The 26,735-nt window shown below is 39.3% G+C and overlaps 1 protein-coding gene and 1 non-coding gene across 3 annotated transcripts in view; both read left to right on the top strand.

Annotated features, from left to right (window-relative positions):
• The window catches only part of SPIDR (scaffold protein involved in DNA repair), a 425,527-nt gene that overhangs the window by 301,615 nt on the left and 97,177 nt on the right, over positions 1-26,735 (top strand). The window lies entirely within an intron of this gene.
• On the top strand, positions 16,716-16,819 carry LOC136401977 (U6 spliceosomal RNA). Its single transcript, XR_010750895.1, has one exon. It is a non-coding gene; the product is annotated as a U6 spliceosomal RNA (small nuclear RNA).

Raw genomic sequence — 26,735 nt, 5'->3', positions numbered from 1 at the left:
TCATAGTTTTTTTTATAGTCTGGCCCTCCAATGGTCTGAGGGACAGTGAACTGGCCCCCTGTCTAAAAAGTTTGGGGACCCCTGGGTTAGAAGAAAGGGGAAAATGAGGTTAGGAGACTATTTGGGAAGTATTTGCCTAATCCCTTGGTCAGCAAACCGCAGCTCAGAGCCACATGCGACCTTTTGGCCCCTTGAGTGTTTAGCAAAGGCCAGCTTAGGAGTACCCTAATTGAGTTAATAACAATGTACCTACCTATATCGTTTAAGTTTAAAAAATTTGGCTCTCAAAAGAAATTTCAGTCGTTGTACTGTTGATATTTGGCTCTGTTGAGCAATGAGTTTGCCGACCACAGGCCTAATTCATGTAGGAGGCAACAAAAGTCACAAGCAGAACAGGACGATGATAACAGGAATGAGGAGGAGGAATGATACTAGAATATGGAGGTGAAATGGATAGGCTTTAGCAACTGCATATGAAAAAAGAAAAGAAAGTTTTGAAAAAGAGTGACTGAGAGACTGGTGAGGCCACATTACACAGAGGGAACATGCAGGAGGAAGAACAAGTTTAGACGTAGAGTTCTGTCCATAGAAGACATAGCGCTTTGGGAGCCCTCTGCATGATGACAACAAAGTAATGGAACTAGATGAAATGAGATACTGGCTGGTTATATTTGCTTTGTTTTCTCTGGACCAAAATAAATACAGCAGCAATTTTAGTCTGTGTACCATAGAGAGCATAGATGCATTTATACCACTCTTTGCAAGTAATAGACTAAAACTTTCATTAAAAATCCTCTTCTCGCCTGACCTGTGGTGGCGCAATGGATAAAGCGTCGACCTGGAAATGCTGAGGTCGCCGGTTCAAAACCCTGGGCTTGCCTGGTCAAGGCACATATGGGAGTTGATGCTTCCAGCTCCTCCCCCCTTCTCTCTCTCTGTCTCTCTCTCCTCTCTCTCCCTCTCTGTCTCTCTCTCTCCCATTCTCTCTCCTCTCTAAAAATGAATAAATAAAATTTTTTAAAAATTTAAAAAAAAATCCTCTTCTCTAAAGTGTTCAGACTATTCTTTTTATTATTCTTTTTGATTGATTTTAGAGAGGGTGGGGTGTGGGTAAGGAATGGGAAGCAAACTCATAGTACAGGTAATTGCTTCTTGTATGTTCCTTGATGGGGCATGCCTGGAATTTCCAAACAGCGACCTCAGAATTCCAAGTCGACGCTTTATCCACTGTACCCCTGCAGGTCACACATTAAATGATATTATCTTTCTTTTTTTTATTTATGTGCCTTGACTGGACAAGCCCAGAGTTTCAAACCAGAGACCTCAGCTTTTCAGGTCGATGTATTATCCACTGTGCTACCACAGGTCTGACTATTTCTTTCTTAAGACTTACTCTCAGCCTGACCTGAGGTGCCGCAAGTCAACCTGGAACACTGAGGTCACCAGTTCAAAACCCTGGGCTTGCCTGGTCAAGGCACATGTGGGAGTTGATGCTTCCTGCTCCTCCCCCCTTCTCTCTCTCTCTTCCTTCTTCTCTCAAAAATGAATAAATAAAATCTTTTTACAAAAACTTATACTCACATTTTTTTTTAGTTACTCCTACTATGAAGTATACATTCTTTAAAAAATATAATACCTTACATTTATGGTAAACTGTTTTGACAAGGGTGACAGATAATTCAATGGGAAAAGAACAGTAATTCTAACAAATGGGACTGAGACAACTGGATATTCACATGCAAAAGAACTGAGTTGACCCCTACTTTACACTGTACACAAAAATAAACTCAAAACAAATCATACCCCTAAATGTAAAAACTAAAGCTCTAAGGAGACAACAGAAATATATATTCGTAACTTTGTGTATTAGACACTGGTTCCTTACATATAACAACAACAAAAGCATAACACAACAAAAGAAAAATACATAATGGAACTTAATTAAAATTAAATACTTCTGCACTTCAAAAAACATCATCAAGAAAATAAAAAGATTCCTAGCCAGATGGCTCAGTGGATAAAGCATCAGCTCAGCGCACTGAAGTCACAGATTCAGTTCCTGGTCAGGGCACGTACAAGAAGCAACCAATGAGTGCACAACTAAGTGGAACAATGAGTTGATGCATCTCTCTCTCTCTCTCTCTCTTCTCTCTCTCTCTCGCCCCTACACACATACCTTTCTCTCTCTCTCTCTCTCTCTCTCTCTCTCTCTCCATCTCTCTATCTCTCTATCTCTATCTCTCTCTTTTAAATCAATGGGAAAAAATTTTTTTAAGTAAAAAAGACAACTATAAGAATGGGAGAAATTTATCTGCAGATCACATATCTGATAGGGAACTTGTGTCCAGAATATGTAAAGAATTCATACAACTCACCTTAAAAAAAAAAAACTATCTAAATAAATCGTCAAAGGATTTGAAGCCTTGACCAGTTGGCTTGGCTGTAGAGCAACAGCCCAGCAAGTGGATGTCTCGGGTTCAATTCCTGGTCAGGGCACACAGGAGAAGCAACCATCTGCTTCTCCACCCCTCCTCTTCACCCTTCTCTCCCTCTCTCTCTCTCTCTCTCTCTCTCTCTCTCTCACACTTTCTCCCCTCCCCCCCAACCATGGTTCAACTGGCCTCAGGCACTAAAAATAGCTCAGTTGAGAGCATGGTCCCAGATGGGCAGAGCGTCATTCCTAGACGGGGGTTGCTCAGTGGATTCCCATTGGGGCACATGTAGGAGTCTGTCTCTCTATCTCCCCTCCTCTCACTTGGAAAAGGAAAGAACAAAAAAGGATTTTAATAAATATTTCCCAAAGAAGATAAACCAGTGACCCACAAGCACATGATGGTCAACATCATTAGTCATTAGAGAAATGCAAACAAAACCATCATGAAATACCACTTCAAACCCATTAAGATGGCTGTAATAAGAAAGACAGAAAGTAATAAGTGTTGACAAGGCTGTGGAGAAATTGGAACCCTTATACTCAGCTGGTGGCAATGTAAAATAGTGTAGCCACTTTGGAAAACAGTTTGGCAGTTTCTCAAAAAGCAAAACATAGAATTACCATATAACCCAGCATTTGCACTTCTAGGAATATCCTCATGAGAATTGGAAACATGTCCATATAACTAGTACACACATGGTCATAGCAGCATTATTCATAAAAGCAAAAACAAGTGGAAACAACCCAAATGTCCACCAGCTAATAGATAACCAAAATATGATATATCCATATAATGGACTACTGTTCAACAACAAAAGGGAATAAAGTATTGATACCTTCTACAACATGAATGAACCTTGAAAACATGCTAATTGTAAGAAGCTGAACACAAAAGGCCACACATTATATGATTCCATTTATGTGAAATATCCACAATAGGTAAATCCATAGAGAAAGAAGGTCAATTAATTGTTGCTGTGTACTCGGGGGAGGGAAGATTGAGGAAGCTAATTAATAAATAAGATTTCTTTGGGGGAAGGTGATGAAAATATTTTGAAACTAGGTACTAGTGGCTGGTTGCAGAACATTCTGGCTACTTAATGCCCCTGAATTGTATACCTTAAACTGATTCAAATGGTAAGTTTTGATATGTGTATTTTGCCACAAATATAAAAGATAAATTTTTAGTATATAAATTATATCTCAATAGAGCTGTTATAAAAATAAAAGGCAGAATAGCATGGATTAATCACCAGGAAACTGTACTGAGGGGGAAAGCCAATCCAGAGATTATATACTGGATAATTCCATTTTTACAGCATTTTGAAATGATAAAGTTTTAGAAATGGAGAACAGATTATTGGTTTCTAGATGTCTGGAATGGGGGTTGATGAGATGAAGGGAACTGGATTATAAAAAAAATAGCACAAGGGATCCTTTCGGTGATGGAACTGCTCAGGATCCACACAGTGGTGGCTCCAGAACAGTGAGAATCAACCTTTTCCATCTCATGGCACACATGAACTAATTACTGAAATTCTGTGGCACACCAAAAATATACTTTTTGCCAATCTGACCAAAAAATAGGTATAATTATGATGCATTCACACTGGAAGGCTATTGTTTTGTTGGCTAAGGGAAAAGAGGGCAGTGCCTCTGACTAAATAGTCAGGTATTGCATGTTTTAAAAATTCTTGCAGCACACAGGTTGAAAATTACAGGTATAGTATCCTACACAGGTGATACAACTACAGCATACACACAAAAGTGTAAGTAAAATTGGTTAAATCTGAATAACATTGGTGGACTGTATCAATATCAGTATTCTGGTTTTGATAGTGTAGTGTTGTATGCTAGTATGTAGTACACAATTGAACCAAGCGTACATGGGAGTTCTCTAATATATCTTAAAACTGCACATAAAATACAAAAGGTATTTTAATTACCTATTATTATCTCAATAGATAATTTAGTTAATAAATATATATAAATAACTATGTATCTTTGAAAACTTGTTCGATAGACAGAGTTGTAGGAACATATAAAATGTACTCTTCCTACTCTTGTTTGGCACATAGTATTATCCCGCAAGCAATAACCAGAATCAGTGTCCACGGTGACACCAGTTATGTCAGCACTCTTATTTGTGTCTCCCTTAAAGATCAAGCTTGCAGCAGGTAGTTTGATTTGGTTTGGTTAATTTCAGCAATGTAGTATTTTCCAAAAATAGGATGTAGAAAAGGCCTGTCTCAGGTCACTTTTAAGCAAATAAAGATTTTTATTTCTTTCTGTTCCCTGATACTACAAAGTTTACATGTCACACTTTTATTTTCAGTGACAAGAAATGTGATTTTTTAAATGAATAAAAACCACATTTCTGGGTAGTAAAAATGATCCTGTTTAACACCCCATCATGCTGAAAAGATAAACAACAGGATTAACTGTTTACTTTAGAAGCACAGTCTGATTGTTTTTCAGGAGAAGAACACAATGTCCTGCTGTATCGGTTTCCTGTCTGCCCTGTGGGTTGGTGGAGCTGGGGAAAGGCCCTCCACCCACTTAGGTCGCTGGCTGTCTCTCTCTCTCCCCCTTTTCTTCCTCCTCCCAGTGAATCTTTCCTCTCTCATGTTGATTTTCAAGCTCTTTTCTCCCCATTCTCCTTTTCCCTTTTGCTTTTTTTTTTCTCACTTCTGTTATCTTCTGTCTCTTTTTTAAATTGAGTCTTAGTAAGAGTTTATAAAAAGGGGAGAAAGATCCTTGTTGATCTTTAGAGGCTGCTTAAGTTAACACTGACCTAGAATAAAATAGCCTGGACTGACTGTGATTCCGGGAATTCTCGGTGGACTGCTAAGAACTGCTTTCATAACTCATGTAAACATTCCACGTGTTCACTTCAATCTCCTTCTCTTTCAGTATACATGCGCACGCACGCTCCCACGCCCGTAAATGTCTGCTGTTTCTCCTTTCTTGTGAATCTATGAAATTGAGTTACTGATTGAAAGGGGAAAATGAATATGTTTTGTAATTTGGAGAGAAGCATTTAAAACTTCAAAGTAATTTTAGTCTCACTAAAACTCCCTCTACATATCATCAGTTTTGCCTTTCTTATTCCTTGTGTTTTTGTTCTTTTGCTTTTACAAATTAACAATACAATGTATTTTTAGAATTTTTAAAGTATTCTGTAATTAGCATGGTGTGATAGTAAACTGGTAAGAGGGGAAGAAAACATTCTTAAAGACAAATATTAACTTCATAATGGACTTTAATACTTCCAGCATATTACCGTGACTGAATGGTGAACCTCTTATCTGTATTATTTTATGTTGCTGAGAATGTGCTGTGGAATGTAGTTTCATTTGGCACTGATGTTAGTTCTTCCAACGTGGTACAGGCCTGACCCTCCTTGCTCAGAAATGCATAGAATCAAAGTCCTGCCGAATGGTCCTGATGGCTAAAACAGACGAGATTCTGCTAAAACTCAGTACCCTTGAACTACTTTTGACTGCTGGCTGATTTCCCCAGCGGGGATGGGTAGAGCATGGCTGGCTGAGGGCAGGGAAACTGAAGGCACTGGGTATTTTAGTGATTATTTATTGCTTTACCTTACAAACAAAACTGCAATAGCTGGATAATGAAGGCAACATGGCAAGGACAATCACAAACTGTGACAATTCATGTTTGACACTACCATTTCTGTGGGGGATAGTGCACTTTATGCTGCTGTCAAACACCTTTCTGTAAGGCCCTTCACACAAGAAGATCACCCCTTTCATATAGGTACACACACCTACATACAGATTCATGAGAAAACCATGTTGTCACCTCCATTTGTAACAAAGTAGATTTTGCTGGTGGGTGAAGGAAACTAAGATTTTGAGCACAGATTAGGTGTTGGCACTTAGGTGGGTATGAAGCAAATTGAAGTGGTCTGGATTGTAAAGGCTCCTAGCAGCAGGAGCCTACATCTATCAGCAGCAGAGTCCATAACGGAGCCTCTATTCTCCAGGCAGCCCTGCACCACATGCTTAAAATCATAAAAAATGGGAGGAGAGATTTTATTTGGATGAGGGTGTTTGTTTTAGGCATTGGTGCAACATTGATCTTAAATAAGTGGCATTCACTTGCCAAACTGTTACTACAAGAATATTGAATGGCAAACTATCTCATGGAATGAATACAGTTCTGAGGCTCTTTTTTTTAATTAAATTTATTGGGATAACAGTGGTTCACAAATACATAGAGGTTTCAGGAACACAACTCAATAAAATATCATCCGCACACTGCATCATGCACCCATCACCCAAAGCAAAGTATCCTTCAGTCCCCGTTTCCTCTCCACTTTGCCCACCTCCACCTAGCCCCACCCCCTTTTCCTCTGGCTGTCCCAACACTGGTCTGTGTCTTTGTGCTCTGTGTGTATGTTTGGGGCATATTTGTTTGCCTCCCCTTTTTATTAGGTGGATCTGCTATGTGTATTAGGTGGATCTGCTGTGACTCTCAAACTCATTATAATGGCTTTACGAGGAAGGTGTCTTGTGTGACTCAGTGGCACAATCTTCCAAATCACCTGAGCCTCATGCTCCAGGAATGTTTCTTTTGGATTATATGTACTTTTCCTGTTGTCATTGAGTCTTGAATGCTGTTGGCCTTTCCATGGATGAAGTTCACCCTTCAGGCTGGCTGACTGTAAGGGTAAACCTCAGTCACTGTGTGTGAGCTGCTGTGTAGGGGCTGGTACCTTCCAGAATCCCCCTTTGGATGTCCTGCTTATACAGCTAGTTGGGTCAAGCTCTGGTGTGGTCTGAAGCCCACCACTGGTTGTGTTGGTTCTGGGTCTACTTGGGTGGGGATTCAGATACAAGTCAATGTCAGACGTTGTTTGTAACCAGCTGTGGGCTGCCACTCTTCACTGTTTGTGGCGGTGTCTACTGAGCCTAGGTATGCATGGGATGGACCAATCTGTATATAAGGGTCAGCTCCCTCCAGCTTAGAGTTGGGGGCAGATCTGTAAATGGACTGAGGCTTCCTGAGTTTTGCCTCCACCTATCAGCTATTCCCCCTCTACTTCCCCTGAGGTTGCCTGGTTTTCCTCGAAAGTCTCCCAAAGAAAGACTGTAGAGAGTAGTACCAGGCTGGCCATGAATATCAGACCCTTTGACAGGTTACAAGCTTGTTAGGACAGCTAGTGGGTCCTCTGCTTGGGGTTTATGCAGTCAGACACTCCATGAGTGGAAAGTGGCCTCTACTCCAGAGCCATATATGCAGTCTCTGCCAGAGTCTCCAGTCTCGTTCCCACAGGAGGGGCTCGCTGCAGATTCGGGTTGGGTGCAGCCAGCCATCCTCTCTGCAGGAGCAAGCTTAGCCACCCTGGGCTCAGAAGAACAGATCAAAGGGCTCCCTTTGGAGGTGATGTCAGCTTATCCTGCAGAACAAGAGCTAAGCACTTCATCTCAGTCACAGACAAGAGCCTCCGAGGGTCTCACACTTGGAATGTCCCAGCTCTGAGCCACTTTCCCCTCCTCACCTCCCCTGTAGAACTAAGTCCAGTTGGGCGGGGTATTCAGGACTTGGCCGGGCTGATCCAAACAGTCTCCTGCTGGGCGTGTTACCCAGGACCTGTAGGTGGGGTGTGGACACTTCTTCCCTTCCTGGGGTAGCTCAGGCTGAGCTCTCAGGGAAGATAGGAGTGCCCCTGCATCCTGCAATGTAGCCACACACCCCAGCACCCGCCCATCTCATTCCCAGACAAAAGCTTCCCCAGGACACACATTCTGAAAGTCCCAGCTTTGTGCAGCACTCTGGTTCCCGTGCGTGGCTGAACTCATCAGGACAGGGCCACCCAAGTGATTCAACAGGTGGGCAGAAGCACTGGCTGTGCATTCAAGGTAGAGGAAACTAGCTCTTTTTCCAAAGCCACATTGTTTAATCACTGCCTGAGTCTCTGCCTGGAGCCTCCCAGAAAAAAAAGGGAGGCCCCAAAAGTCACTGCTGGATGTAGCCAGCAGACCTCTCTGCAGGACCTAAGCATGGCAGAATGGCCTCACCAGCGGTCAGGGACCAGGCTGTGCACTCCCCAGGTTAGTGCTACAGTAATAGGAGTGCTTGTGCCTGGGAAGGTGACATCTGGGTCTCCTGGGGGACTGAATCCTCACTGATTTTCACCACCGGATGCTGTGCAGGCTCCTTTTCCTTTCTCTGTTGCTCTGGGTTAAAGATCCCTGTGTGGGGTTGAGACCCCCGTGCTCCTGGGGAAAGAGGTTTACAACTGCAGTAGCCCTCCATCTTCACAGCTGCTGTACCTGGATTCAGGGGCTAGCCCTTTCTCGATCTCCCCCTTCTTACCAGTCTTCATGTGGCTTCTTCTGTAAATTCTTGGTTATAATATTTTAGTTCGGCTAGTCTTCAGTTGCTAATTCAGGTTAATTGTTCTATAATTTAGCTCTGAATTTGGTTTGGGACCAGGCTTCTACCAACTCTGCAGCCATCTTAGAGTTTCCATTTCTAAGGCTCTTATTCTAACCACTAACATTCTACTTCCTCATTGTAAGGTATTTCTCATTGCTGTTCTATTATTTATCTAAGTTAATCACTGGAAACATCAGTGTCCCTCTCACACAAGGCACAGGGTACCACCAACAGTGCTCAGTGCTGATGTCGAAGGATGCCTGCAGTCTATGCCCTAGCTTGCCCATCACTGGCACTGATGTGTTTGATATTAACAGAATGCACATTTCACTTTGTCCAATAGGTATTCTGTGGCTTCCCAACGTGGAAGCTTGATTTTACGAACATTGACTCATCATATAACTTGAAAATGCCAATTCTAATCTCCACGTGGCTTGGCTAGCAGCTAAGTTCACAGTATTTCAGAGCTTTCTAAGGGTGGTGCATGTTTCCACTGGTTGTCCTGCTGAGCATGGCCACATACTATTACATTCTCTGCTCAGGGCCCCGAGGTGCCTAAACTACAGCTTCCTATATCTATACATAATTATTAAGTCTTTTTTAGACTAAAATAATTAAAAAGGCTTCTACAGAATAACCCCCTGTCTTGCAAGAGAGAAGACTGTCAGCCTGCCACAGTTTGTCAGTCCCAGCAGGTCTGGCGTCCCAGCCCTCCACATTGATGTTTCTGCCACCTCTTTTGAATTCCGTCTGCTGCCTGACCTGTAGTGGCGCAGTGGATAAAGCGTCGACCTGGAAATGCTGAGGTCGCCGGTTCGAAACCCTGGGCTTGCCTGGTCAAGGCACATATGGGAGTTGATGCTTCCTGCTCCTCCCCCCCCTTCTCTTTCTCTGTCTCTCCCTCTCCTCTCTAAAAAAATGAATAAATAAAAAATAAATAAATGAATTCCGTCTGCCACTGACCAGTTTGGACTTCCGTGTCCTGTGTTAATTACCTCTGTCTTTGCCTGATTCCTGGCTTAAGCCACTTGACTAGTCTTTGGATTCCATAGATTTTCTATTTTCTGAAATGAGGTCCACATCTGGGATGCCTGGCCCTGAAGTTATTCTTTATTCTCCACCACCATTTACTTTCTTCTTTGTTTTTTTTATCTTATTTTTATTAATTTTAATGCAGTGACATTGATAAATCAGGGTACATATGTTCCGAGAAAACATCTCCAGTTATTTTGACCTTTGATTATGCTGCATACCCCTCACTCAAAGTCAAATCGTCCTCCGACACCTTCTATCTGGTTTTCTTTGTGCCCCTACAATCCCCCCACTCCCTCCCTCTCCTTCCTCGCCCCTTCCCCACCCCTCCACCCCAAGCCCTGTTACCATCACATTCTTGTCCATGTCTCTAAGTCTCATTTTTATGTCCCATCTATGCATTGGTTCATATAGTTCTTAGTTTTTTCTGATTTACTTATTTCACTCCATATAATGTTATCAAGGTCCATCCATGCTATTGTAAATGATCCGATGTCATCATTTCTTATGGCTGAGTAGTATTCCATAGTATATATGTACCAAAGCTTTTTAATCCATTCATCCTCTGACGGACACTTGGGCTGTTTCCAGATCTTCGCTATTGTGAACAATGCTGCTATAAACATGGGGGTGCATTTCTCCTTCTGGAACCATTCTATGGTGTCCTTGGGTTATATTCCTAAAAGTGGGATGGCTGGGTCGATTTTCAATTTTTTGAGGAATCTCCATACTGTTTTCCACAGAGGCTGCACCAGTCTGCATTCCCACCAGCAATGCAGGAGGGTTCCCTTTTCTCCACAACCTCGCCAGCACTTATTCTGTGTTGTTTTGTTGATGAGCGCCATTCTAACCGATGTGAGGTGATATCTCATTGTGGTTTTAATTTGCATTTCTCTAATGATTAATGATGTTGAGCATTTTTTCATATGCCTATTGGACATCTGTATATCCTCTTTGGAGAAGTGTCTATTCATTTCTTTTGCCCTTTTTTTTTTTTTTTTTTTTTTTTGCATTTTTCTGAAGCTGGAAACAGGGAGAGACAGTAAGACAGACTCCCACATGCGCCCGACCGGGATCCACCCGGCACGCCCACCATGGGGTGATGCTCTGCACACCAGTGGGCAATGCTCTGCCCATCCTGGGCATCGCCATGTTGCGACCAGAGCCACTCTAGCGCCTGAGGCAGAGGCCACAGAGCCATCCCCAGCGCCCGGGCCATCTTTGCTCCAATAGAGCCTTGGCTGTGGGAGGGGAAGAGAGAGACAGAGAGGAAGGCTCGGCGGAGGGGTGGAGAAGCAAATGGGCGCTTCTCCTGTGTGCCCTGGCCGGGAATCGAACCCAGGTCCTCCACACGCTAGGCCGATGCTCTTCCGCTGAGCCAACCGGCCAGGGCATTGCCCATTTTTTGATTGGATTGTTTGTCTTTCTGGTTTTGAGATTTACAAGTTCTTTATAAATTTTGGTTATTAACCCCTTATCAGACATACTGTCAAATATGTTCTCCCATTGTGTAGTTTGTCTTTTTATTCTGTTCTTATTGTCTTTGGCCGTGTAAAAGCTTTTTAATTTGATATAGTCCCATTTGTTTATCCTGTCTTTTATTTCACTTGCCCGTGGAGATAAATCAGCAAATATATCACTGCGAGAGATGTCAGAGAGCTTACTGCCTATGTTTTCTTCTAAGATGCTTATGGTTTCACGCCTTACATTTAAGTCTTTTATCCATTTTGAGTTTATTTTTGTGAATGGTGTAAGTTGGTGGTCTAGTTTTATTTTTTTGCAGGTTGTTGTCCAATTTTCCCAACACCATTTGTTGAAGAGGCTGTCTTTACTCCATTGTATTTCCTTACCTCCTTTGTCAAATATCAGTTGTCCATAGAGCTGTGGGTTTATTTCTGGGTTCTCTGTTCTGTTCCATTGATCTATGTGCCTGTTCTTATGCCAGTACCAGGCTGTTTTGAGTACAATGGCCTTATAATATAACTTGATATGCGGAAGTGTGATACCTCCCCCTTTTTTCTTCTTTTTTAAGATTGCTGAGGCTATTCGTGTTCTCTTTTGGTTCCATATAAATTTTTGGAATATGTGATCTATATCTTTAAAATATGTCACTGGTATTTTAATTGGTATTGCATTGAATTTATAAATTACTTTGGGTAATATAGACATTTTAATGATGTTTATTCTCCCTAACCATGAGCATGGTATATGCTTCCACTTGTTTGTATCTTCCTTGATTTCTTTTATCAATGTTTTATAATTTTCCGAGTACAAATCTTTAGTCTCCTTGGTTAAATGTACTCCTAGGTACTTTATTTTTTTGGTTGCAAGAGTGAATGGGGATTGTTTCCTTAATTTCTCTTTCTGATTGTTCATTGTTGGTGTATAAAAATGCCTCTGATTTCTGAGTATTAATTTTATATCCTGCCACCTTGCTGAATTCATTTATCAGGTCCAGTAGTTTTTTGACTGAGACTTTGGGATTTTCTATATACAATATCATATCATCTGCAAATAATGATAGCTTTACTTCTTCTTTTCCAACTTGAATGCCTTGTATTTCTTCTTCTTGTCTGATTGCTGTGGCTAGGACTTCCAGGACTATGTTGAATAAGAGCAGTGAAAGGGGGCACCCCTGCCTTGTTCCTGATCTTAAGGGGATTGCTTTTAATTTTTGCCCATTGAGTATGATGTTGGCTGTGGGTTTCTCATAGATGGCTTTTATCATGTTGAGGTATGTTCCCTGTATTCCCACTTTGCTGAGAGTTTTGATCATGAACGGGTGCTGGATTTTATCAAATGCTTTTTCTGCATCTATTGAAATTATCATGTGGTTTTTATCCTTCCTTTCATTTATGTGATGAATAACATTGAATGATTTGCGAATCATTCAGGTGCAATCCCCTGTCAGGCACACATGAGAAGTGACATCTGCCTCTCTTCCCCTCCCTCTCCTCCTTCTCTGTCTCTTACCCTCTTGCAGCCAGTAGCTTGATTGGTTCCAGCCTCAGCCCTAGGCGCTCAGGATAGCTTGGTTGGTCTGAGTGTTGACTTCAGGCACTGAGGATAGCTCAGTTGATTTGAGCATCAACCCCAGAAAGTGGTTGCCGAGTGGATCCCGGTCAGGGCACATGCAGGAGTCTGACTCTCTATCTCCACTCTTCTCACTATGAATGAATGAGTGAGTGAATGAATGAAGGCAAGCATTGAAATCCTCAAAAATTATAACGTCTTTACTCTTACTACCGCTTTCCCCTGTCTTATCTTTTCTTATTTCCTCTTTCCTTTCTTTTTTTCTTACTATTTACCATACTAGCATTCTTTCAGTTTCTCAAACATGGAAAAGCTCTTTCCTGTCACAGGGTTTCTCTGTTGTAAATGCTTTTATTCTCAACTGTCAGGTTCCTTTTTCTTGAGGACTCAACTTAAAAGATCACCTCTTTTTAGAAAACTTCCCTGACCACCATGGCTAGACCATTTAACCCCAGTGTTGTTTCTCAAGGCACTGTGCTTATTTCCTTCCTAGCACCACCACAATTTGATTGTATATTTATCTGTGTGTTCAGTCTCTTCCTACGTTGGGCAAGATTACTTGTTACCACATACCTAACACTTCACAGAATGCCTAGGCAAGTGGCAATTCTACTGTATTTAACACATAAATAGACGGATCATAGATTCACTAGACACCCACAAAAGACCAGGACACTGTTTTAGAGCATACCAATGATGCCGTTATTTTTAAGAATCTTGTGAAAACGATTTCATGCCTCTGCAGTCTCTCTATACCTGCCTACATCTATTACACTTCTATTGACTGACTTGGTAATTTTGTACTTGTTTCATTTATTGTGTTCAAGCAAATTAAGAGTCTTTTAGGGGGGAAAAGAACAATTCACATTTAAGTCTATTAATTCAGAATGAAAAGTTTCCAAATACTCTTAAAACTTACAGATAATGATTAAACAACGTGTATCGTACATAGCACATGCTACATATCCAGAAGACCTTGATTTCTGATGGAAATAAATTGAAGGAACAAATAGAGGATTGACTTTTGGAACAACATAGTAAGGACACAGTAGATTCTCTTCCTAAAAATCAAACATTTTAACTGGAGAAAACTATTTTTAAAAACTATTTAAAGCCTCTGGAAATTATTTTAAGGGCATATGGCATGCCATGATAAACTATTTAATTGGTTATAATTAAGGTATAGATGGTCTTATTAGGTAGTTCATGATGTAAAATGAAAGTAATTAGGAGTCAATTGAATGGGCAAAGACACTCATAGCAAGCTAAATAACATAGACTTTAATTCACTCACAGTTAAAATGAGTGGCCAGCTAAGTCTAGGTCCTCGCTTCAGCGGGGCCCCAAACGAACTTGCTTGGAGAGGCAGAGTGCTCCGTGGCAGTTGCCAAATGATTGTGGTGGGCGACATGGAGTCTGCGTTGGAGTCTCAGGAGACTGACTTGATCTTCACCCCAGCTACTTATAAATGGCTTGGCCACTCGTCTTAACATAGGGTAACACACTTGGGGAAATTCCACTCATAATCACAGAGTCAACACATATGTTATCTCACGGTTACATCCTTGGGGGAATTTCTATCTTAATCACAGCTTGCATACTTAGTTATCTTGGGAAGTCACACATGAGTATTGATTAAGTCACACATTAATACACTCATTATGAATTTTGACACTAAACCTTGGCACACATTTCAAATATATGGAGTTACCTCAAAAGGGCATAAAGTGGTTATACCTAAGTCACTCTTAGTTTCCTTTTTACATTTTATATTAATTTGGTTTTATGTTTACTATAACACGGCAAACGGAGAAACATTTCATCAGCGGAATCAAGAAAGTCTACTAAATCTCAGTAAGAAAAATGAGTGTGAGTGTGTCGCCCTTAAGCCATGACCTACTCCCCAACCAACCAAATTTATCTCATGAAGACTACTCTGGGGCTTTTCTCCACAATCAGGAAGATGGCCCCTCTTACCTCATCTCCCAATCTAGGATACATATGCACTCAGGGAGGTCTGTCCACCAGCTTCTCTTATTAACTAGTCCATGTTGTAAAAGCTCTACCCCAAGTGTGTCAGGCTAAGAATACTGGCACTGTTGTCCTATTTCGGCTCACCCATATGGTAGAGGCACAATGTCAGAGAGGCAAGCCCAAAAAAGCACCCCCAGCAGCAGCAGCACCCACTGTAGGACAGAAGTGTCACTTCAGGAGAAGAGGTACCATCTCCACCCCTAGTTCTATGAAGTGGCACAGAGGTTGCACCCAGATGTTGACAAGTTATAAGAAAGAAGAGCTCTGTAGTGCTGCTTGAGAGAACTGATTTTATTTGGAACTGAGCAAGAGAAATCATGCCCAAGGCCATTGTTGAAAATAATAAGGATCTTGGTAGAGAATAACTCACAGATTGCTTATAGCTCCATAATACTATATCAGCAAGCAAATGTTTATCAGAGATAATCAGTGAATAGAGGCAGCCAAGAAGAGTGCTCTGGGATTACAGTCAAACTTCAGAGTCGAGAAGGATGTGTTTGGCTGCACACACACTCAGAAGCAATCAGAGCAGCCCGCAGGGACGATTTGGGTTACAGAACCACCTCCAATCACAAGCTGCTCTGAGCCATGGAAACTCCTAGGAATCCAGGCTTTAAAGGTAAATCACATACATCCCTAGTTGTCTGGCATGTCCACAAAAAGAAATACAAGCCTAGGCTGAAGGGAAAGGGATGAAGACAAAACCCTATATTCCTTAAACTATCATAGCAACCTTCAAGACATGTTAAAGAGCAAAAATCTAACTGGCTAAGGGGGCTTAAACATATCCTCTCAATAACAGGTGAATTATGCTGACTAGGGGCAAACCCTAAGTAGCCATGGAAAGAGATAAAAAAAGACAAAAAAAATCTGGCCTGACCAGGCAGTGGCGCAGTGGATAGAGTGTCAGACTGGGATGCAGAGGACCCAGGTTCGAGACCCCGAGGTTGCCAGTTTGAGCACGGGCTCATCTGGTTTGAGCAGAGCTCACCAGCTTGGACCCAAGGTCACTGGCTTGAGCATAGCGTTACTCGGTCTGCTGAAGGCCCGTGGTCAAGGCACATATGAGAAAGTAATCAATGAACAACTAGGTGTCACAACGAAAAACTGATGTTGATGCTTCTCATCTCTCTCCATTCCTGTATGTCTGTCCCTATCTATCCCTCTGACTCTCTCTCTCTAAAAAAAAAAAAAAAAAAAAAAAAAAATCTGGGCAGGAACATCAGAATCTGCAACCCACAGGGAAAGGTAATTCAGACAAGTCACTAAACAAGTGAATAAACTACAATGCAAATAAGAGCATCAACCCCTGGGGTGAAGGGAGAAATTGGAAATATCTATCTAGAGTTGCCACAGCATATTATCCAAAACGTTCAGTTGTCAGCAAAAAATTACAAGATGTGCAAATAAACAGGAAAATATATCGTGCACAGTGGGAAAAGCAGACAGGAGAAACTGTTTTTGAGGAGGCTCAAATGTTGGACTTAGCAAAGATTTCAAAGCATTAATTATAAATATTTCAAAGAACTAAAGGGAACCATGTCTGAAGATTAAAGGGTGGTACGGTGATAATGTCTAATCAAATGGAAAATAATAAAAAATATACAAACTATAAAATAGAACCAATAAAAATTCTTCAGTTGGAAAATACAATAATTAAATTAAAAATTCACTAGATAAGCTCAATATTAGATTTGAGCTGGCAGAAGAAAAGGTTAGTGAACTTGAATCTAGAGTACTTGAGCTAATACAATCTGAAAGAAAGAAAGAATGAAGAGTGCTTGCTTTGGTAGCACTTATACTAAAACAGGAACAATACAGAGATTAGTATAGTTCCTGCTTAAGAATGACATTCAAATTTGTGAAGTGTTACATATTTTTAAGATCTTGGACAAATTTAAAGTTTGATGAAAGAGGGGTGTTGTAATTTTAATAGAATGTTAAAACGTAAAATCAAATTTATGACTAGAGTATTTTAGAGATTTAAAAGTACTTATGAAGAACTTTTAACAACTTAGTCTTTATGGATAATTAGAACACAACATAATAAATTATCTTCATACAATTATGTCTATCTCCCAAAGGCAAATATTCTGTGGGGTGAAAAACTGCAAATGAAATGAGGAACATTATTAAATACACCAACGTACATGTAATGAGAGTGCTAGGAAGGCAGGAAGTAGGGGCTACCGAAAAAATACTTGAAGAGATAATAGCTAAAGACATATCAAATTTGATTGGAACACTACACATTCAAGAAGCTTAACGAACTTCAAGTTGGATAAACCTAAAGAGATCCATACCCAAAGACATCATAGTCAAAATGTTGAAAACTAAAAATAGAGAAAATCTTCATGGCATCAAATGAGAAATGACTCATCATATAACAAGGGAGCCTCACTAAGATAATAGCTGACTTCTCGATAGAAACATAGAAGGCCAGAAAGCTGTGGGACAATATTCAAAATACTGAAACAGATAACTCATGTCTCTTTTTTTTTTTAGCTTTTAAATACTGAGTTTAAGTCAGTAGGTTTAACATTTTTTTGTTTTATCTTAGGCAAATCATCTCCTCATTTTTATATAAAATCCAAAGGCCACAGTTGTTCATGTTCATTTTGAAGTAATGTAGCTTTTTACTTCTTTGAACCAGACCTAAATATAAGACACAAAACTCTAATTTCTAGCCCTAGCCAGATTGCTCAGTTGGTTAGAGCCTTATCCCAAAGCACAGGTTACTAGTTCAATCCTCAGTCAGGACATATACAGAAACAGATCGATGTTCCTGTCTCTGTCTCTCTCAAATCAATAAAATAAACTAAAAAAAAAACAAAAACTTAATTTTTTGTATAAATTTTCTTTTTCCAGTCATAGAACCATGACAAATGTGTTTGTGCTATATAAATAGCCACACATATTAAATAATGTTAGGCATGTGTGAAAGTTTTAAGACTAGTTATCTTAAGATAGGTAGTACATTCTTAGGGGGATCACCTGCTAAAATAAATATCACTTAAGACACAGTGCACTGACCTAAAATCATATGTTCATCAGGTGACCAGTCAGAGATTTCCTGGTGGTGTTGGGTATAAAATATCATATTAGCAAGGAGAATTGAAAGCAGTAATAATTATATTTGATTTTTTATATATTTTTTCATACTACAACATATTGGTGCTATTTATGATTTTCAAGGAATACCTGTTAGTATATTTGAGTATTAATGTTTGATGAAACATAATTTGGAAATGTTTTAAATAGGTTGCCACTTGTTCACTTATGCTGTTACTTTTACTGTTCTTTGAAAGGTTGATTAACCTGACCAGGCGGTGGTGCAGTGGATAAAGCATTGGACTACAGTGCAGAGGACCCAGATTCAAAACCCTGAGGTTGCTGGCCTGAGCACAGGCTTACCAGCTTGAGCGCAGGGTCACTGACTTGAGTGTGGGATCATAGACATGACCCGATGGTCGCTGGCTTGAACAAGGGGTCACTCACTGTGCTGTAGCCCCCAGTCAAGGCACATATGAGAAAGCAATCAATGAACAACTAAGGCATCACTACGAAGAATTGATGCTTCTCATCTCTCCTTCCTTCCTGTCTGTCTGTCCCTGTTCCTCTCTCTGTATTTCTCTCTCTGTCCCTGTCACCAAAAAAAAAAAAAAAAAGAAAGAAAAGAAAAGAAAGAAAGGTTGATTAAATGATTAAGTATCTGTAGTGTTTTGGTTCCTCTAATTCTTCATCCTTTAGACAGTGCTGTCCAATAGGGTGGCCACTAATCACAAGTGATTATTTAAATTTAATTATTTTAAATTTAAATAAAATTTAAAATTCAGTTTATCACTCACATTAGACACATTGGAAGCACTCAATAACGTCATGTGGCTAGTGGCTACCAATTAGACTACACAGATATAGAACATAATAACATCAGCACAGAGAGTTCTCTTACACCACACATTGCTTTATTTGTTTGTTTTTTCTGAGAGAGAAACAGGAACATTGAGCTGCTCCTGTATGTGCCCTGACCAGGGAATTGAACTGGCAACCTTCACGCTCCAGAACAACACTCCAACCAACCGAGCTATCCAGCCAGGGCGACACCACACATTGCTTTAGACGGAAGGTCTATTCCTTATTGCTTACTAAAACAGTGAATAGATTAGTTACACCTTCACTTGAAATATGATGGAAGTTTAGCTCCAGAAATTAGCCTAGTAATTCTCCACTTTTGTACATTTAAAGCCATATTCATGTCAAAATATGTTTATGTATTCATTTTATTTCAGTTTTAGTTTGCTTATTTAATGTTGTATGGTCTTGGACAAGATATTAAACCTTTCTGATTTTTGTCTTCTATATGCTGAAGATATAACCTAGCTCTTAGGCCTTTTAAGGATAAAACAATGCAAATAGTATGGTGCCTGATACTAACCAATTGCTATAAAGATAAATTTCTAACACACATACTATGAGAAAAATGTTTATATTTTAAGTTTCTAATTTGTGAGAAAATTTGTTATGCAACAGTAGATAACTAATGCAATAATTGATCAGTAAAGCAGACAAAATTAGTAAAGATGTAGAAGATTTTAAAAATATTCTTGGCTTGACCTGTGGTGGTGCAATGGATAAAGCATCAACTTGGAAATGCTGAGGTCACCAGTTCGAAGCCCTGGGCTTGCCTGGACAAGGCACATATGGGAGTTGATGCTTCCAGCTCCTCCCCCCCTTCTCTCTCTCTGTCTCTCCTCTCTCTCTCTCTATGTCTCCCTCTCCTCTCTAAAATGAATAAATAAAAAATTTAAAAATATATATATTCTTAAGTAACTTATGAATTATGTGAAAACCCTCTATGTACTTTAACAACTCAGCATATACATTCTTCTCATTTGAATCGTTCATAAAAACTGATTATGCACTAAGCCATAAAACAAGTCTCTATACTTTTTAAAGAATCATTATTAAGAGTGTCGGCCTAGCGTGCGGAGGACCCGGGTTCGATTCCCGGCCAGGGCACACAGGAGAAGCGCCCATTTGCTTCTCCACCCCTCTGCCGCGCTTTCCTCTCTGTCTCTCTCTACCCCTCCCGCAGCCAAGGCTCCATTGGAGCAAAGATGGCCCGGGCACTGGGGATGGCTCTGTGGCCTCTGCCTCAGGCGCTAGAGTGGCTCTGGTCGCAACATGGTGACACCCAGGATGGGCAGAGCGTCGCCCCATAGTGGGCGTACCGGGTGGATCCCGGTCGGGCGCATACGGGAGTCTGTCTGTCTCTCCCTGTTTCCAGCTTCAGAAAAATGAAAAAAAAAAAAAGAATCATTATTAGAGAACACATTCTCTTACATTAATGCAATCAAATTAGAGTTAACAAAAATATATGTTTTAAATCCTTTATAGAAAAAAATGAAACATGTCCAAATAATTTGTGGATCAAAGAAAAAATAATAATGGGAAATTTTAAAATACCTAGAATGGATAAATAATAAAAATACTAAAGATCAAATTATAGGTGATATCATTAACTTGATATTTAGAAGAAATTTTAAGTCTAAACAGTTTATCTTATTTTATTTAACTTTATTTTTGAGTAGCAAAAAATAAAGTTGATTGAGTTCACTATTGTAGGTTGTTTTTGGGGTTTTTTTAATTCTTTTTTTGGCATTTTTAAATTTTTTTATTAAATTTATTTATATGATATTGATTAACATTATATAGGTTTCAAGTATACATTTCTGTGATACATGACCTTCATATTGCTTTGTATGCACGCCACTCAAAGTCGGATTATCTTCATCTCCATATATTTGACCCCCTTTACTACCCCATTCTTCATCCCTCTGGTAACCACAGTACTGTTTTCTCTGTCTTTGAGTTGTTTATTTATTTATTTTTTTATTTGTTGCTTTCAGTTTTATATCCCACATGTTAGTGAAATCATATGATTAACTTTTTCTTGCTGACTTATTTCACTTCACATGATATTCTCAAGGTTCATCCATGTTGTCATCGGGTTATCTTTTGTTATAGCTGAGTAGTATTGCATTGTATATATGTACCACATCTTCTTAATGCAGTCTACTGAAGGAAACTTTGGTTGTTTCCATGTTTTGGCCACTGTGAATAATGCTACAATACATATGTCTTTGCAAATAAATGTTTTCAAATTTTTGGATAGATACCCACAAGAGGGGTTGCTGGGTCATATGATAACTCTATTCTTAATTTTTTGAGGAACCTCCATACTGTTTTTCATAGTGTACCAGTTTATATTCCCACCAGCAGTGACTGAGGGTTCCTTTTTCTCCACAACCTCTCCAGTACTTTTTATTACTTGTCTTCTTGATAATAGCCATTCTAACAGTTGTGAAGTAGTATCTTATTGTAGTTTTGATATACATTTCCTTAATAAATAGTGAAGTTGCCCTGGCCGGTTGGCTCAGCGGTAGAGCGTCGGCCTAGCGTGCGGAGGACCCGGGTTCGATTCCCGGCCAGGGCACACAGGAGAAGCGCCCATTTGCTTCTCCACCCCTCCGCCGCACTTTCCTCTCTGTCTCTCTCTTCCCCTCCCGCAGCCAAGGCTCCATTGGAGCAAAGATGGCCCGGGCGCTGGGGATGGCTCTGTGGCCTCTGCCCCAGGCGCTAGAGTGGCTCTGGTCGCAATATGGCGACGCCCAGGATGGGCAGAGCATCGCCCCCTGGTGGGCAGAGCGTCGCCCCATGGTGGGCGTGCCGGGTGGATCCCGGTCGGGCGCATGCGGGAGTCTGTCTGACTGTCTCTCCCCGTTTCCAGCTTCAGAAAAATGAAAAAATAAAAATAAAAATAAATAAATAAATAAATAGTGAAGTTGAACATCTTTTCATATATCTCTTGGCCATTTGTATGTCTTCTTATGAGAAGTGTCTGTTCAGGTTCTCTCCATTTATTAATTGGATTATCTGTCTGTTTGGTGTTGAGTTGTATGCATTTATACATTTCTGATACTAACCCCTTGTCAGAGCTATTGTTTGCAAATACGTATCTTTTCCCATTCGATCGGTTGTCTTTTGTTTTGCTGGTAGTTTCTTTTGCTGTGTAGAAGACTTTTAGTATTATATAATCTCATTCATTTATTTTTGCCTTTAGGGTCAAATTCATAAAATCTTCTCTAAGACAAAGGTCCATGAGTTTAGTATCTATGTTTTCTATGTAATTTGTTGTTTCATGTCTTTGATCCATTTTGAATTAATTTTTGTATATGGGAACAAACTGTTGTCTAATGTCATTCGTTTGCATATTGCTTTCCAAATTTCCCAGCACCATTGTGTTTTTGGCCCCTTTATAAAAATTATTTGCCTATATACCTGTCGATTTATTTCTGTGCTCTCAATTCTGTTCTATTCATCAGTGTGTCAGTTTTTCTTCCAATGCCATGCTGTTTTGATTATCATCACTTTGTAGTATAATTTGAAGTCAGGAAGTGTGATACCTCCAGCTTCATTCTTTATTCTCAAGGTTGCTTTGGCTATTTGAGATCTTTTATAGTGGCATACAAATCTGGTAAATTTTTGTTCTATTTAATTAAAAAGTGACGTTGGAATATCTATGGGGATTTCACTAAATCTATATATTGTTTTGGGTAATGTGGCCATTTTAACTATGTTGATTCTTCCAAACCATGAACATGGAATATTTTTCCATTTCATTGTGTTTCTTTTTCATCTCTTTTAATAATGCTATGTAATTTTTAGTATATAGGTCCTTTATATCCTTTGTTAAATTTATTTGTAGGTATTTTATTTTTGTTGCAATTACAAATTTAAACAGCTTATTTTAGAAAGAAGGAAGGCTCAAAATTAATGAGCTAAACCTTTAACATAGTTAAACAGTAGAATAAATACAAAGAAAAATAGAAGGGAGAAGATTATAAACATACAAATAGAAATTAATGATATAAACAAAACAGAAACAAACTCATAGATACAGAGAACATTTTTATGTTTGCCAGATGGGAGGAGGGTTGGAGGGCTGGGTAAAAAAGATGAAGAGATTAAAAAGTAAAAATTGGTAGTTCCGAAATAGTCATGGGGAAATAAAGTACAGTGTAGGGAATAATCAATAATACTGTAATAACTATATATGGTGCTAGATGAGTACTAGACTTACCAGGTGATCATGTCATAAATTGTATAAATGTCTTAACTACTATGCTGTATACCTGAAATTAATATAAAATAGTATTGAATATCAACTGAAATTGAAAAAGAAATTTAAAATAAAATTTTAAAAAAGAAAGAAAAAATTAATAACAAAAACAAAGAAACAGTGAATAAATAAAGCCAAGAGTTGATTCTTTGAAATGATTAATAATAATTCTATAATAAAATTCATGAAGAAAAAGAAGATATAAATCAGTAATAAAAAGGAAATATAGTACAATCAACTTTATCAGGGATTAGAAATATAATAAGAGGATACTATTCCATCATTTTGCTAATAAATTTGAAAACATAGACAAAATAGATAAATACCTAGAAAAGTATAACTTACCAAAATATCTCAAGAAAAAATTAGGAAGTTCTGGTCCTGGCCAGTTTGCTCAGTGGATAAAGTGTTGACCTGGCATGCAGATGTCCTGGGTTCAAACCTTATCAGAGCACATATGAGAAGTCTTCTGCTTCTCTCCCCCTTCTCTCCTCTTCCTCTCTCACAGCCAATGACTCCATTGGTTTGAGCATTGGCCCCAGGCGCTAAGAATAGCTTTGTGATTCCAGCATCGGTCTCATACGGGGTTGCCAGGTGGATCCCAATCAGGGCACGTACAGGAGTCTGTCTATCTCCCCTCCTCTCACTTAAAAAAAAAAAAATTAGGATGTCCAAGTAGTTCAATTATCATTAGAGAAGTTGAATTGATAATTAAAATATTCCCAGGGTGGGGGAAAAAAGAGCACTAGAGCCAAAAATTTTATTACTAGATCCTTTTAAAGGGAAAAAAAAGGAACACTCATGCATGATTTTACAAATTTATCAGAAAACTAGCAATCCTTGATGAAGGATGTCTTTAAAAAAATGAAAGAAAGAAGCTATACAAGCATCTTTCTTAATTGTAAAGATGTTTTCTTCAAAATTAAGAACAAGATAAGGATGCCCAATGTCACTGGCTTCTCATCAGCATTGTACTGAAGGTTCTAAAAGGGTAGTCAGAAAAAATAATACAAAGCATAAGGATTGAGAAGGCAGAAGTAAAAGTGTTAATATGCCTGGATAAAATGATTACATAAAACTTTGTAAAATGTATTACAAATAATACGTTTTGGGTGGATTACAAAAGTACAATATAAAAAGTCAGTTGTACTTCTCTACACCAGCAACAAACAGAAACACCATTTAAAGTAGCAAACAGAACCTGACCTGTGGTGGCACATTCGATAGAGCATCAACTTGGAATGTTGAGGTTGCAGGTTCAGAACCCTAGCCTTGCCCAGTCAAGGCACATATGATAAGCAATCAGTGAACTAAAGTGAAGCAACTATGAGTTGATTCTTCTCATTCCTCCCTGTCCCTTTCATCTCTGTAAAATCAATAAATAAAATCTTTTAAAATAAGTAAAATAAAATAGCAAACAGAACTATATACAATCTAGGCACAGATGTAACAGAGGCTGTTCAAAAACTATATTATAAAAATTGACCTAAGTACCTCCTCAAAGGAAAACTATTATAAAAATTGCCCTAAGTATCTTGCAAAGGAAAGGGTGACTTGTACCAGACACTGTGCAGAACCCTATATATCAGTTTAATTCTCACAGCAGCTCTCTAAATTAGGTTTCTTTATTCTTGTTGATATGAGTATATTCAAGCTAACTATAGTTAGCAATTTTTTTACGGTCCTAGAGTTACTTACATGGTTCTGCCTTCCTGGGAAACCCTTTATGTTCCATTAAATATTATATGATGTAATTTATAGGAAACATCCGTGGTGATTCAGGAAAAGAAGTTGATCATGGAGTCCTTTTTTACTCAGACCTGTCACACTAGCATTGATTTTAGAAACTAGTATTTCACTGAGAGGAAACTTTGACTAGTGGATGGAATTCTGAGAGTGCTGCTGATTAAGCTACCTCTGGTTTGGACTTTTGAATATCACGGGTCAAATTCAGTTGAACTAAGAGGGACAGTGACTGCATTTCAGGCCTGAGCCTTTGAGCTCATCAGCCTCAGTTATGTGAGCACAACAAGGTGGGTGAGCATGTGACTGGTTTGAACAGAAGGGGGAGAAAGATAGTAATGACATCTCTAGGGCAAAAGAATAAACAGCACGCTTTGGTTATTTGAGATAAAGGCAAATGTGAGCAAATTTAAAGCAAAGGTATTAATCAATTCCTCGCCTCTCTTTTTTTTTTTTTTTTTTTTTTTTACAGAGACAGAGAGTGAGTCAGAGAGAGGGATAGACAGGGACAGACAGACAGGAATGGAGAGATATGAGAAGCATCAATCATTAGTTTTTCATTGCGCGTTGCAAAACCTTAGTTGTTCATTGATTGCTTTCTCATATGTGCCTTGACCGCGGGCCTTCAGCAGACCAAGTAACCCCTTGCTGGAGCCAGTGACCTTGGGTTCAAGCTGGTGGGCTTTTGCTCAAATCAGATGAGCCCGTGCTTAAGCTGGCGACCTCGCGGTCTCGAACCTGGGTCCTCTGCATCCCAGTTCGACGTTCTATCCACTGCGCCACCGCCTGGTCAGGCTATTCCTCACCTAACACAAGCAATCCTTTCTACCTTTATAAAGCAGATCCACAAAAATGTTTAAATTTATCCTGTCTTTTGTGTATATTGACAAACAATAATGTGTACAGAACAGTGTGGGTAAGATGCATCAGTGTAGTTAGGGAAGTATTAACTTAATTGCATGGGAGTGGAATTAGGACCACCCTGGTTCTGCTGTCTTGCCAGGAAGGCCTGGGGCTTCCTCCTTAGGAAATTGAACTTAACTCCAAAGATCTGCCTCAGCCTGCCTAATTAGACATGGAACAGAGAGGTAGGTCAGGTGAGAAGGGAGTTAGAAGGTGAGTAGGTCTTTGAGGAAAAGCAAACATTAAAACACTTCCCTTCCAAGAGGTTATGATATAGAAATGGTCTATGACAATGATTTTCAACTTTCATCTCATGGCACACATAAACTAATTACTAAAAATCTGCAGCACATCAAAAAAAAAAAATTTTTGCTGATCTGACAAAAAAAATAGGTATAATTTGATTCATTCACACCAGACAGCTATTGTGTTGGCTGTTTTCATTTCTTTTTATTTGTCAATCTAAGAGAAAAGATATCAGTAACCCCAACTAGTCAGGTATTGCATGTTTTAAAAATTCTTGTGGCACACTGGTTGAAAATTGCTGACCTGTGGACAATAAAAGACATTATCAATTCAACACAAAATATATATAAATATATTTTTAGCTCTGCTTTCACATACTATACTGTTCTAAACATGACAATATTATGAAAGAGTAACCTTTTCTTTCCCACTTGGGTCTCTGATTAAATCATATAGTCTTTGCTTATTTTGTATGAAATGTTAATGAAATAAAAATGTTTTATTGGCCAGTTAAATTCTTTTCAAGGGACATAAGATTTTTTCCCCTTCATTATATTACATTAGCAGCCTATATTTTTTTCTAATCTAGCATAAATTATTTACATTCTGACCTACTTTTCTGATATGATTCTTGTCGAACGTTTAAAAGTACCTTTTGAAAGTTGTAGAGTAGGTAAAATTCTTCAAGATAAGTAGTCTCTGCCTGACCAGGCGGTGGCACAG

Source organism: Saccopteryx leptura, chromosome 3, assembly GCF_036850995.1.
Source record: "Saccopteryx leptura isolate mSacLep1 chromosome 3, mSacLep1_pri_phased_curated, whole genome shotgun sequence".
NCBI lineage: Eukaryota > Metazoa > Chordata > Mammalia > Chiroptera > Emballonuridae > Saccopteryx > Saccopteryx leptura.
The sequence above is the reverse complement of the archived record's forward strand: the minus strand, read 5'-3'. Positions and strand labels throughout refer to the sequence as shown.